This window comes from Lytechinus variegatus, chromosome 3 (assembly GCF_018143015.1).
Source record: "Lytechinus variegatus isolate NC3 chromosome 3, Lvar_3.0, whole genome shotgun sequence".
Lineage (NCBI taxonomy): Eukaryota > Metazoa > Echinodermata > Echinoidea > Temnopleuroida > Toxopneustidae > Lytechinus > Lytechinus variegatus.
Window position 1 is genome coordinate 31,406,370 of NC_054742.1, and position 14,405 is coordinate 31,420,774.

At 36.2% G+C, this 14,405-nt stretch overlaps 1 protein-coding gene across 1 annotated transcript in view; it reads left to right on the forward strand.

The window, feature by feature from the left end:
• The first annotated feature begins 1,298 nt into the window (after positions 1-1,298).
• Positions 1,299-14,405, forward strand: part of LOC121410767 (alpha-1,3-mannosyl-glycoprotein 2-beta-N-acetylglucosaminyltransferase-like) — a 29,787-nt gene continuing 16,680 nt past the window's right edge. The window contains exon 1 of the mRNA XM_041603058.1: positions 1,299-1,474. The gene's annotated coding sequence lies outside the window, so the exon portion shown is untranslated. The remainder of the gene's footprint in view (positions 1,475-14,405) is intronic.

Below are 14,405 nucleotides of genomic sequence, written 5' to 3' on the forward strand. Positions count from 1 at the left end.
TACATTATTTTGTCAAAGTATGAAACAAGAATTGTCAAGTTTTGGTAAGTAGGGCACTCCACGCATTCATCAGGACAGGGAAAACAAAGTATCATTCTGATTGATTAAGAGCAGGGATTGCATATCCCTGTTAAGAGTAAAGATGTTTTGTTTTACATGGCAGAAGAATGTAGAACCATGCCCTGCTTGCCATTCCATTTAGTTTTGTGAAACTTTGTATCATTTTATTTAGCAGTCGGTGATTATATCTTGAGATTTGTGATTACAGATTAGAAATATATTGAATATTTGTTGAAAACTCATGAAAATTATGATTTTGACATGTCTTATGTATTTTTATTGAGAATAAAAGAGGAAAATATATGTGAGTGGGAGAGAAAGGGGAAGGGGGCGAGGAGGGGAGGGGGGCAGTCTGCCCCCCTTAGGTACGCTAGTGCTTGTTACGTTACATACATAACGTGCCCTATCTTGAAAAAGACATCCTTTTTAACTTGTTTATTGGGTTGCGCATGGTATCCACTCGTCAATGTTAGTGCCCCCCCCCCCGGGACTGATCCTTGGTTTACAGACATGAAGTTATCCAATGAAAGCTCTCTCGGGTGGGTGGGAGTTATTGAGACCGTGGGAACAAGATTTCCAAAGAAGAAGCAGACTCTGAAATGTACGGATCGAGCATGCATGCCATCGATTTGGAGACTTGGCAAGATACTTTCTCTTGCCATACAACATAATAACCTGACATGGCAAGATACTTAACATAAGTCGACTAATAAAAAGTTATATGTCGACATGACGAGATAATTGCCAAGTTGACTGTAAAAAGTCATTATATGTCAACATGGCAAGATATTTTATCTTATTGCCAAGTCGACTTATAAAACATAAATTATATGTCGACATGGCGAGATAAATATGAAGTGTCAAAGGCCTGGCGAGAGTCGAAATATCTCGCCAAGTTGACATAGGGTATAACTTTTTATTAGTCGACTTGGCACGATAAAATATCTCGCCATGTTGACATATAACTTTTCATAATTCAACTTGGCAAGATAACGTATCTCGTCATGTCGACATGGCAAGATAAAGTATCTCGTCAAGTCGATGGAAATGGCTCGCTTCACTCTCCCCTTTAAGCTGAGCAGCAGCGCGCTGATATCCCACCCTGATATAGCGCAGCGTAGCTTGCGATAGACTAGCCTGGAACGCGGCCTCGGCGCGCCGCGCCGCTAGCGCGCGCTAGCTAGCCGCTTGATGACGCTAGCGCTGCATCTTTCGTTATATTTTTACACATTGTCATTAGTAATAGTAGATACGGATTAAGTTCCACGTCCAAAGTCTCGAGACTGTGATAATCAAATGTAAGGCGATTCTTCCTTAGTATGACTCTTTAGCAAAATGAAGTAGCAGATAGGATTTGGGAAAAATTCAACCACTCAAGAGGAACAAGATTCTGCAGTCCTTCGGTGGCGAAAAGGTAAGCTCTCTGAGCTGAGCTCTGTTCTTCATATTGTTCATCAATTGCATACTCAGCCACCACAGTCCCATTCATTGCATTGCATGTCTTGCCCACCCATTCAATTGTTCACTGCAACCTCTTACTATACTGCGGCAGCCCGAACACGCACTGTGACCACTCTAGGCGACAACGCAATACTTACCCGTGTTAAGAAACTGGGACTCCACTCACACGCATTTGGGCCGCCCTAGCTTAGAACTAAGCTTTGTTTCACGAAAAATTGAATATTCTTATAATTCAATACATGTAACTAATTAGATTAGTACTGTTAATAAGTGGTACTCACCGGTTCTTTTCTTGAATTTTCTTGAAAATTCCCACGCTTCTGGCTTCAATTCTGCGATAGATTCTGTTGCCATAGTCGACAGCTACACATGCAACTTTATTTATAAATGGAGCGCCCCTTACGAGAGTCGCTAATGCCGCGGAAAAATTGTTAGGCATTTTGGCCTGTGGTCAAGGCGTTCTTCTGTTCTATTTTTTTTATAGGTATGAGATCGAAATCACAGCGACTATTCACACTGTTCCATAATGATTCCGAAAGGAGGTGCAACACCCCCCACCCACATGGGCGCAAATCCCAGGGGGACACTTCCCCCTAACCCAAAATAGTAGGGGCACATTATCAAATGTCCCCCTACTATTTTTGTTCTTTTATATATGATGGAAAGAAATAGGCCTACATCATTTAAATCGAAGTAAAACATGTATTTTGGACGAGACGACCTTCTTTTGGGGGTGATAAACCTTCCTTTTTGTTTTTTTTTGTTAGTTTGTTTTTGTTTTTTTTTTTGCCTGTTTTCCAGCCCCTGGTCCCCTACCTTAGATTTCCACCCTTGCCTCCCACTACTCTTGATATTGTTTGCGAATCTGTTTTGTAAATTAAAGGGGAATTTCACCCTGATAAAAAGATGATGAAAATATGAGAAAAATCATTTCAAAATATCGATGAAGGTGTTATTTGACAAAAAATGGAGTTGATAGAATTTAGAATGCTTGATTTATTGTGACGTCTATAACGAGCAGTTGCTCTATCCTAAATATAAAATGCCCAAATTTCCCATTTTTAATGGTCCGTAACGACCCACTTTTTTCTTTTTGATAACAAGTATGAATTGATATAGGCCTACTAAAATGTACCATAAAAATCATCATGTATTTCTTGACATTTCATTTACTTTTTTACCATAATAATAGCTGCTTGCAAAGGCCTACGCCGTCACAAAAAAACCCGGGGGGGGGGGGGGGGGCCACTTACATTGACGAGTGGATACCATGCGCGACCAAAAAAAACGTAAAAAGGATGTCCTTTTCACGATAGGGCACGTTACCTACGTAACGTGATAAGGGTGTCAAAAACACAAAAATAACGAAAAAAGGGTATCTATTAATTCGCTAGGAAAACCGTCGTGTTTAGGGTCTAATTTGCGGGGATGATAAAACAAAATCAAAATGTTTTATAAAGGATGTCCTTTTTGCTCCAACACTTCGTGTTTAGAGTCCGATTTGCGCGAGGTGTAGAAGGTGGGGTCGTACTAAACCAAATAAGGTAAAGCCGACGACCGAAGGACCCGTAACAATAAAACATTCCTGTACTTGTTTAGGGGTTCATTTCAGGGAATATTTGCCAAGAGTATCGTTTTGTTTCCAATACTTGTTAAGGGTAGGGTTTCACACGCCAATACTTGTTAAGGGGTGCATTTTCAGAATATGGAAATTACGTGTTTAGGGTGCTTTTCGAGACCCCATGGTCGCGCATGGTATCCACTCGTGAATGGAAGTGGCCCCCCCCCCCGGGCAAAAAAAAAATCTTACCTTTGAAAAAGATTGGTGGGGGATGGATTTTCCTCGAACGCATACCAATTTTTTTTCTGCTATTTTCATAATAAACTTTAAATGAATTCAACTTTGCACTACTTAATTTTTTCAAAGACAAAATAACAAAATTACATCTCGTCATCATCATCACCACCACTATCATTAGCATCACCATCATCATCACCACAACCGTCACCACAACCATCATCATCACCAAGATAATTTTCATCATCGTCATTGCCATCATCATCTTTTTTTTTTTTTTTTTTTCCCCATCCCTTCTTTTTTTTCTTCCAATATTCCTCCTTTTTTTTTTAGAGCGGCACACCGTCATGCTCCCTCACTGATTATCCGCCTCTATATGCTTGGTGTTGTATAAATTGGCGGATACCTGAATGAAATACTGAAGAGAAAATAAGGAAAGGGAAAAAGTAAGAAGAAAAAGAAGATGAGGAGAAGAAAAAAAGAAAGCCAAACAAATGAAACAAAACAATGTCAAAATTTCGTAATAAAGTCTTCTACGTCAGTTTAATAATGATGTTTTCATTGAAATGAGAACAAAAAAAGAATTGAAACCATAGGCGGCGGAAGCGGGGACGTTCCCCCCTAAATTTGTTGTTGACTTTTTTTTTTTTTGCTTGTCAATTTATTTTCCTACGTCCCCCCTAAAATGTTTGGGTTGAGAGCCTTTTTTTTTTGCTTGTCAAAATTTTTTAGGTTGTCCCCTCCTAAAATTTGGGGCTTCCGCCGCCAATGATTGAAACAATGAGGTAAAAAGGACTACATTATATAGTGTAAAGAAATAGAGGGAAGCTCCGAGACAATAAAAAGGTTGAAAAAGAAAAAATGTGAAAACACAAAGCTCTCACAACATGAGCATAATAACAAATAATAACAAATAAGCGAGGACAAGTAGCTGAGGGACCCCCCCCAACTCTCTCTCTCTAGTTATCTATCTATCTATCCGACTCGATTATATAAGAGAAGAATTTACTAATCAAAATATTATGAGCAAAAAGCACGAGCTGATATTTTTTATGAATATTCAAAACTGATAGAGAGACGCAATCGAATTATTCGATTGCGACAAAATTGATGATCTGAGAATTTATTGTTTTTAGGAATTCATTAAAAGCATAAAGTTGATCAGCATTAAAATATGGCAGGCGCAACGCATGAGCTAAAGCTTTATAGGCATACACCGATAAAAAATTTTAAGTATTTTTGGTAATCATGAAAAAAATTGATATTTCATGAAAGAAAGCTCAAATCCCGAGGAGGAATATTCTTATGAATTGACTTTAAAAAAAACTGTGGTAAGCCCCATTTAATATTTGATTATAAGTCGAATAAAACAGTAAAAGCTGAAAAACGTTCGCGTGATATTTGGCAACCTCCCCCCCCCAAAAAAAAAATAAATAAATAAATAAAAAATAAAAAAAAGTTTTTAACTATAATAATGATCGAAGGTAATTTTGTCTCGCGTAGAACTGGACAAATGAAAAAAAGATTGTCACTAAAAAATGAAGGTAATTTTGACCCACGTAAAATTTGGCGAGCCCCCCCCCAAAAAAAAAAAGGAAAAAAGGTTTTAACAAGCAAAAAAAGGCTAAAAAAGAGAAAGAAGAGACAAGAATAATTATGAACGAAATATCCCCATTACAAATAATGCTGTGATCATCATAAGGGAGGGGTCGCATAACTAGTATGAACAACGTATTTAATTCCAAAATATTTACTACAAATCTCAATAGGGGGATCGGGCAGAAATGCTCACCCCCACCCCACCCCCCCCCGATCCGCCAGAAATGCTCACCCCCACCCCCACCCCCCCGATCCGCCACTGATTCCAATCAATAATGACATTTATCTGCAATACTGATACTTTGGAATCAAGATACTGAAGATTGATACGCTTTACATAAATTATGAACGTCTGACAAAAAGATAATCTACCGATCAGCTGACCAGTTCGCGTATCACTTCGGAGTTGATCACTCGTCGCAGCTGTGTGGAACGCTCACCGAAAATCAACAAAAAGGGCCTGAAATGTAAGTTTAATGATAATCTATTTTAATTTGAACTACTTAATTAATACTTTTAATGTCTCCCCACCAAATGAAAGTCATATCACTTAACTCCAATTTGTATTAAGGCGTACATTTACCAAAGTCTTGGGTTGGAAATCAGAACAGCATTGTCTAACCCATATTTTTGGGTAATGTCGCCTATGAGGTCCATACATGTTAATGTTTGGACCTCATTGGTACTAGGAGTGACTGTGACCTGTGTTCGGGCTGCGAAGTGTTTCAGTTCACCCCAGCTCACCGGATCCGGACCGGATCGGCCAGATGAGATTCGGGAATTTAATGATTATTAGTAATATTGGACAAAATTGGAATGAAGGAATCAATACATATGGCAGTGAGTCCAAACTTCGCGCGTGTCCAAACTTTGCGGACGGTCATTATCTCCAAAACTAGCCAATACCCTTAAAATCTGACATCATCAATGTGAAAAGCGACCTAAAATTACCCTTCGCTGAAAGTTTCATTAGGATTAGTCCAGTATTCATGAAAATATGGGCAAAAGATCGGCAAATTTGTCACCGTTAGCGCCCGTTTTGAAGAAAGCAACAAGCATCACGATATCACCATTTTACAAGCAGAAATCATAAAAAATGTAAGTTAAATGTGGTACTAACCGATTCCATAGCATTTTGCCATCAATCTGATATAAATAGTTCACTTTTTGAGCTTGAGTCTTTGTTTAAATCTCCACAAAAGCTTTGGTGCGCGAAGTTAGGTCACACTTTTTCTGAACGGTTTTCCAGCACAGCCCGCATTCGCCGATCGGAATAGAATTTTGAGATCGCGATACCGGCGAAACCCCGTGACCTACTTTACATTTTCGTCCATGATTTTATAGTTTACGATCTTGCCGTCAATGTGGTAACTATTTCTTGAATTGGTTTTGTATAAATTATGAATAATTTGTGGACAAAATTAAGCCTGATGAATATTTTTGAAAAGTGCGCGAAGTTTGGACACCCCATCATACTTACAACTTAAGCCGCAATATTCACAATCCTCAAAACGAAGAAGTAATGTCCCAAAACTAGGCAAATATTGAGGGATGTTTTACCGATGTGCATTAAAAGTCGTTTGTACAGGAAGCAATGGAAGATCGATATAGCCTTTTGACGAGGCAACGAGATAAATTTGATTTTTGTCAGCAAACAGATGAAAAAACAAAAACAAACAATAAAAGAAAAATATACTTAAAAAATAAAATAATAATTGAATATGCGTAATATGTGTGAATTTTAGTAAGTTCGCATGTTCATCAGATTTGCCAATAGCACTAAAGTCCATATAGGCCTAGCAAAATATAACTTAAGGCCCCGACAAAAGGCTATCATTCGATGCGTCGGAGAAAGATTTACATGAATATTCATGAGTCTAGTTCCGTAAATTCTTGCTTTTCCCTTTGCCTGATAACCAGTCAACATACGGCTTTGTTTTTTTCTTTGAAAGAAATAACATATTTTCTTTTGAATTATTTTTTTTTCTTTCTTTCTCCTTCATTTTTTTTTCTTTTCTTCTGTTCTATTTTATTTTCCTTTGCCCTTTTTTATTCTCGTTATTTTGTTCCCCTACCTTCTCTTCATTTTTGGGTCAGTTTTTTTTCTTCCCTTTTTTTTAGTTTTTGCCTTTGTTTTTTGTTTTTTTATTCTTCATTTTTTTTCTTCTCTTTTTTTGTCTCTAATTTTCTTCTTGTCTTCTTTGTTTTCGAGAGATAATACTCATGGTGTCGTACTACAAATTTTTTATCATTATTATTATTATAGAAATCTACAGATATAGGTAAATAAACAAGCGAAGAAATAAATTAATACTCATATATTAAAGGAATATTTTCAGGGGCGTACCCAGAATTTTCCGTGGGGGGGGGGGGCAAATTCGTCTGCCCAAAAATTTGACAAGCAAAAAAAAAGAAAAGAAATTGTCTTCAACCGGAAATAAATGATTTCGTATCAGAAAAAAAATTGACAAGCAAATAAGAAAAAAAAGGTCTACAAGTTCAAAAGAGGGGGCACTTGTGGCTCGTCGGGATCAGTTGTGATTCGTCATGGGGGCAGGGGTACATGTACGTCCATTGCATGAGTTATGACTCGTCAGAGGGGGGGGGCAGTCTACCCCCCCCCTCTCTTAGGTACGCTTGTGAAAATATTCGTTGATCAAAATTATTGAGTGATCAGCAAATCATCTCTTTAAGATATTGATGCCCATTTTCTGGAACCCAGCAACTGAAAGGTCTGCGCTGACTTAGCCTAGAATCTAGAGGACTCCGTGATGTGAAATGATTTTAAAGACATTATCACGGAGTCCAATGCTGGCTCCCACATATTTTAATTTTGTTCTTTCTCTCTTGTTATGTTTTCCATTTTATTTATTTTGTATACTGTGCATGCATGAATCATTCTGTCAGTTTGAATTGTATGTTGTATGTTTTAATGAGAATTTAAAATAAATAAATGAAATGAAAATATATGCAAATCTCATTATCATCCAACAACCATTTTCATATACTATTGATGCTTATATCAATATCAATTTGTAATTTGTTTGAACGGAGATTATAAGATGATCATGAAATATGATTAAAATTCATATGTTTGTTTCTAGATTACTATGTAATCTTTCATCTGGTTGGCATTCTTTAAGCCTCAATCATTGAGTATATAAATCTCTGCGGGATAAGTATAGGCCTGTAATTACAAAGAATTGAATTGCTCATTACATATAGGATGCATAAATTCGCCAGGAATCTTGCTTATCTGATTGTTTTCCTGGCATCCAAGAGGCGCTTTTTTCGAATACGTCCCGTTCTTTATCTTAATTGTTTTGCTTATAAGAATTAATGAATAATAATGATGACACTAAATCAGCTTATCTATATCTCTACTGCAGTACCACTGAAGTATTGATGCAGAAATAAAATTTTGTGATAGATTTTGTCATAACATCCCAATAAAAGTCAGGCCTTTGTCATGAACCTTTTCCATTTTTCTATAACAAGTGCGTCGCAAGGAGGCGGTGGGGTGGCCTTCCCCATCCTAACGCCCCCCCCCAAAAAAAAAAAAACATGAGAAATGGTGAGAGCGAAGGGGAAAGCAATGGCGAAAAAGATAGCTTTGCGGGATTTTCTTTCTCTATAAATATTTGCTTCCGCGCAAGTTTGCGAGGAAATCATGAAAATATAGTTTTCTCCTTTGTTTACCTTTCCCCGTTTTCCCATCTCGGCTTAATGCTATTTTGTTTCGTTGCGGCATCAAGTTTTTGTCTCACCTGCGAAGCAAAGTGAGACTATAGGCGCCGCTTTTCCGACGGCGGCGGCGTCAACATCAAATCTTAACCTGAGGTTAAGTTTTTGAAATGACATCATAACTTAGAAAGTATATGGACCTAGTTCATGAAACTTGGCCATAAGGTTAATCAAGTATTACTGAACATCCTATTAAAGTTTCATGTCACATGACCAAGGTCAAAGGTCATTTAGGGTCAATGAACTTAGACCATGTTGGAGGAATCAACATCGAAATCTTAACCTGTGGTTAAGTTTTTGAAATGTCATCATAACTTAGAAAATATATGGACCTAGTTCATGAAACTTGGACATAAGGTTAATCAAGTATCACTGAACATCCTGCATGAGTTTCACGTCACATGACCAAGGTCAAAGATCATTTAGGGTCAATGAACTTTGGCCGAATTGGGGATATCTGTTGAATTCCCATCATAACTTTGAAAGTTTATGGATCTGATTCATGAAACTTGGACATGATAGTAATCAAGCATCACTGAAAATTTTGTGCAAGTTTCAGGTCTCATGATTAAGGTCAATGGTCATTTAGGGTCAATGAACTTTGGCCGAATCGGGGGTATCTGTTGAATTACCATCATAACTTTGAAAGTTTATTGGTCTAGTTTAAACTTGGACATTAGAGTAATCAAGTATCACTGAACATCCTGTGCACATTTCAGGTCACATGACCAAGGTCAAAGGTCAATGAACTTTGGCCGAATTGGGTGTATCTGTTGAATTACCATCATAACTTTGAAAGTTTATGGATCTGATTCATGAAACTTGTACATAAGAGTAATCAAGTATCACTGAATATCCTGTTTGAGTTTCAGGTCACATGATCAAGGTCAAAGGTCATGTAAGGTCAATTAACTTTGGCCATGTTGGGTTTTTTTGGTGAATAACCATCATATCTCTGTAAGTTTATTGGTCTAGTTCATAAAAAGTGAACATAAGAGTAACCATGTATCACTGAACATCTTGTGCGAGTTAGAGTAGTATTCAAAGTCAGCACTACTGCTATATTGAACCGCGTGATGCAGGTGAGACGGCCAGAGGCATTCCACTTGTTAAAAATAATATTTGGGAACGGAACTTGTATTAAGATTACAGGTCAAAGTAATATATTTCTTCAAATTGATCAATACCAACTTTTCCGATCCCTAGGTAAGGGCGGTAAACTATATAATAACAATGATGTCAATTACCCACAAAGGCTACTTCTTCCGCTTTTCACACTCTAAATTACAGGGATAATAAGTCCAGCTGGACTGTAGTTAGGGACCAGTCAATTTCTGGATTTAGTTTTAGTCTTAAAGACTTAAATTTAAATCTCAAGTGATTTTAATTTAAAACTTTCGAGATTGAAAAATGAATCTTATGGATTCAAACTAAATCCGGAATTCGATTGGTCCCTAACTACAGTCCATGTGGACTGAATTTAAATCCCTGTAATTTAGAGTGCAGCTCTTTACTAGTGAATTTATTTGGGGCCGCAGACGGCCTTATCATGAGCATGTAAAGGGGCAGTTATAAAAATTGTGAAAAAAGTACAATATTACTAGATGATGGAAGTTCATATGTCATCAATCTCCTGTCGCCTATTTTGCGCCATTAATTTGATATTTTGCATGTCACTTTTTGTTCCTAATCATTCAAATACACTGTTAAAAATGATTGAAAAAACGCTGTTTACGACACGAATCACACAATTGTTTAAACAAGTATTTAAAATCTTAAACAACACAGTTTAAATTCAAAATTTGATTATCAATAATTAAATTCAAATATCAAATTATCAATAATTACAGCTTGATTGTTTAAGATTTTAAACACCTATTTAAAATGTTTAAACAACTACTGCGCAATTCACACAATAAATAGTGTTGTTTAATTTATTTTTTGACAGTGTAAGCACTTCATATAAATGAGCTCAATTAGGGGCGGAACCATGATTTTCAAAAGGGGGGCAAATTTTTCCAATGAAAAATTTTTTCCAATGAAAAATTTGACGAGCAAAAAAAAAAAGAAGAAAGGTTTTCCAACCAATATTAAGGAAATTTCGTTCAGGAAAAAAAATTGCTAAGCCAAAAAAACAAAATGAAAGAAATCTTTTTAACAAAAAAAAAAAATTATTTGGCCCGAAAAAAATTTGACAAGAAAAAAAGGGGAGGGGGCACAGTTCGGTTTTAACACCATTTTTAACATCACAAATTTTCATTATGCTTCTCAAGGGGGGGGGGAGGACGAGCCGGCTTTGCCCCCCCCCCGATCCGGCAGTGAGTTCGATGTTTTTAATGTGAATTTGACAAGCAAAAAAAGGTCTTCAACATAAAATTGGAGGTCGTTTCGTATCAATTTTCTTTAGAAGGGGGGCGATTAAAAAAACCTATGCTACTGCCATGGTGATTAGAGATTATCAAAGCGGCAGAATTTTTTTTTTAATCATAATTATTTATTCTTTACAATATCTTGATATTTATTTTAAAAGGAGGCAAAGTTATTTTAAGTATGTCCTTTCATTTAAAATCATATTCATTCCTTCCTAATTGCTATAACAAGTGAAAAAGATGAATAACATCAATAAAATCAGGATTCATATTTAAGAAAATCGTTAAGTTATTCTAAATGTAAAATTAGAATCTGTAACTATTTCTTTAATATCTCATAATCACAAAGGGAATAATCATAATACAGACTAAAAGTTTCTACATGATCTAGATATCTCTTAATATAATTATAAAACACAATCATGCTATTCGTAAATTTTATTTTGTTCAGTATATAAAACACACACCAAGAGAACAGTCATGCTCCCCCCCCCCTTCCCATAAACAAAGCATAAAAAGAATGAAAAGGAGAAAGAAATATAAGTTTATAACAAATGACAAATAAAAAAAAATATATATTATAAAAACACAGAATGTAACAAAATAGAAATATATATGAAATAAATTATTTTTTCATTAATACAGATTTTTTTTTCAAATTAAAATGAAAAAATGGTATTGAATTACATGCCTAAATCACGATTTAACTGAATCGAGGCGACTTGCCGAAAGTTTTGACTTACATGCATATTCATTAAACTGTTTTGTAAAGGCAGAGACGTCATCTTATGAATATTTATATACGCATGCGCAGAAACTATTTTCACGTTCTTCAAACATGGCGATCTCGCGATTGGAACAAAAGTCCGAAAATTGACGTTCTTTCGAAGGATTTCTTGGAATTGTATACATCAGTTTTAATTGAAAGTTAAGCTGATTTAGGAACAGTTTGTTTAGGTAAGATTGATATTAATCGTTAGATTTTTAATTCATTATTATCACCGGTTTTCTAATGCCAAACATCGCGAAGTTTTGTACTCCTGTGAGAATGCATGGAGGCACTCAGGACCCCGACACTGTCTGAAGACGTGTCGGGGTCCCGGGGCAATGCAACCTCCTGACCCTGCCATTATATACCCACTTGTGTGTCCGTCCGAGGATTAACGTCCGTCCTTGAGGAAGATTTTGCCTCCTCGAGACCCACAACACTGGCTGTAACGCAGAATGTTGTCTGAATTCCTGTGCACGGATCTGTTAACATGTCTCTCCCGATGAAATACTATACTACTTGAAATAAAATGCAAATGACAGATTCTCACTTTTCTATGGTTCCCTCATTTAAGAATGAAGAGTGGGTGAATCCCGAACGCGGGATAATCCCAAACACCTCAATATCTACAACGAGAGGTGAGGTGACGCTTTTACGACATAATGGCCATAACGCACATTGTTGTCTGACTTCCTGTGCACGGATCTGTTTGACTTGTCTCTTCTGATGAAAGAATAATCGAAAAATAATACAAGTGACATATCTCCTCTTTTCTATGTGTCGACGAATGGCGTTCGCAATTACCCCGTGGACCAGGAGTGCAGGGTAATCCAGAATTTCTGCGTTTGTACCATAGCTTCTAATGAATTAAATGAATGATTGATGTTGAATAAAGAGGTTGTTACAGTCAATAAATGCTGTGTTTTATCAAATTCTTGACTTGGAATAAGTAGTCCGGGAGCAATATCTCATAGGGGCCCTATTTAAGGAGTTCGTACAACCCACACCACAGGGGATTGATAAACAAAGACTATGAGGGTGAACACGACTTGGAAATATTTTACATTTTATGAAGTTCAGTAATGAATACTGCTGTAAAATGGGGGGCTTGGGGCCGTTGACCCCTTAACAATTTCACGATAATAAAAAATGAAGTTCGAAGTAAGAAAAGGAAAGGAAAAGGAGGAAATATTATATTTTCTAGATAATATGTCATAATCTGTCAAAAACATATTGGTGTATTAGAAACATAATTTTTGGCTCATTTGCTTCAGTCGTGCACAGTTCTTTAGACATTTTGTCCCAAACTCCATTTCTCGCCCCATCATTTTAATTTTGGAGGGCGTGGTCCTACGCCATTGGTAATGAATTTGGTTTGGATCAGATTATATCGCCAGTAAAAAGTAATTCTATTTGATTTAAGCAGCGTTGGATCCCAAAATAATGGCACTATAAGATTGTAAATTGTAGACCGCAGGCTAGTTAGAATATAATTATCTGAAAATGTTTAAAAATCTTCATTTTGTTATGAATAAAGCATATTTAATCCAAATGTTTTTTTATAGAGCGCCAAATATTTAATTAAACACAAAAATCAAATTATTATCTCAATTTTTTCATATCTACTTGAGATGTAAAAAGTCACTGGCCATTTGTATTCCTATTTTGAAGGTTCGATATCTCAATTTCACTTTTGAATGTTACTGTAACGTTCGAGCTGTCACCCAGCAACATTTTGATACACGAATGACGTATTCATGACGTATGCAAGTGGAGAAATGGCAAGTTACATTTCACCTACTTCTTAAAATTTATTTATTTTTTCACATTTTGCTATTTTACATTGCTCTTTAAATTCAACAGTAGTAAAAAAAGTAATACCACTAATTTAGACTTCTACCTAAAAAGTGACCTAAAGGGTCCATACTAACTGCATAGATGGTATAAACCTTTTCTGTAGTATGGGTTGTACGAACTCATTTTTCACAGGTCCTTGCTCCCAGACTAAAGGCTCACTTGGAATCTTGCTAACGCTCTGTTTAAAAAGTGTTTGTCATTACCCCACTTTCCCTTACAGGTATCATAATTAAAATTTCAGATTTTTTCTGGACATGGCTAGATCCATTTGACCTACATAGTCAGAGGAAAGGGGAATTAAGTGGGGGCTCCAAATTAAAAAAAAAAACTTGGGTCCCTTAAATTTTGTTTTGTAAAATTACCAAATAAAATCTACTACTTTATGCTACTCTTTTATGCTATTTTTAAGTCATCAGAAAATACCCTTTCAGAAAATGTATTTTTATAGTAGGGAGAAATTTAATATTTTTGGCATTCTGAAGTCGGGTTTAACTTAAACTCAGGTTTAAAGTTGTGGTTTAAATATGGAAAGCCAATTGTTACATAAATCACTAATGGTAGATATATTATATTTCAGCTCATTTGGCTCTCAAATCATTCATAATTGTCTAGGAAGTATAAATAGATGATTGTCTTCACCACCAATGAATAAGGAAAGAGCAACATGTACAATTTAATAAATATTTTGACACTTTTGGCTTCCCATAATTTTAGCACAGAGTTAGACCATGGTCTAACTTAAACCTGA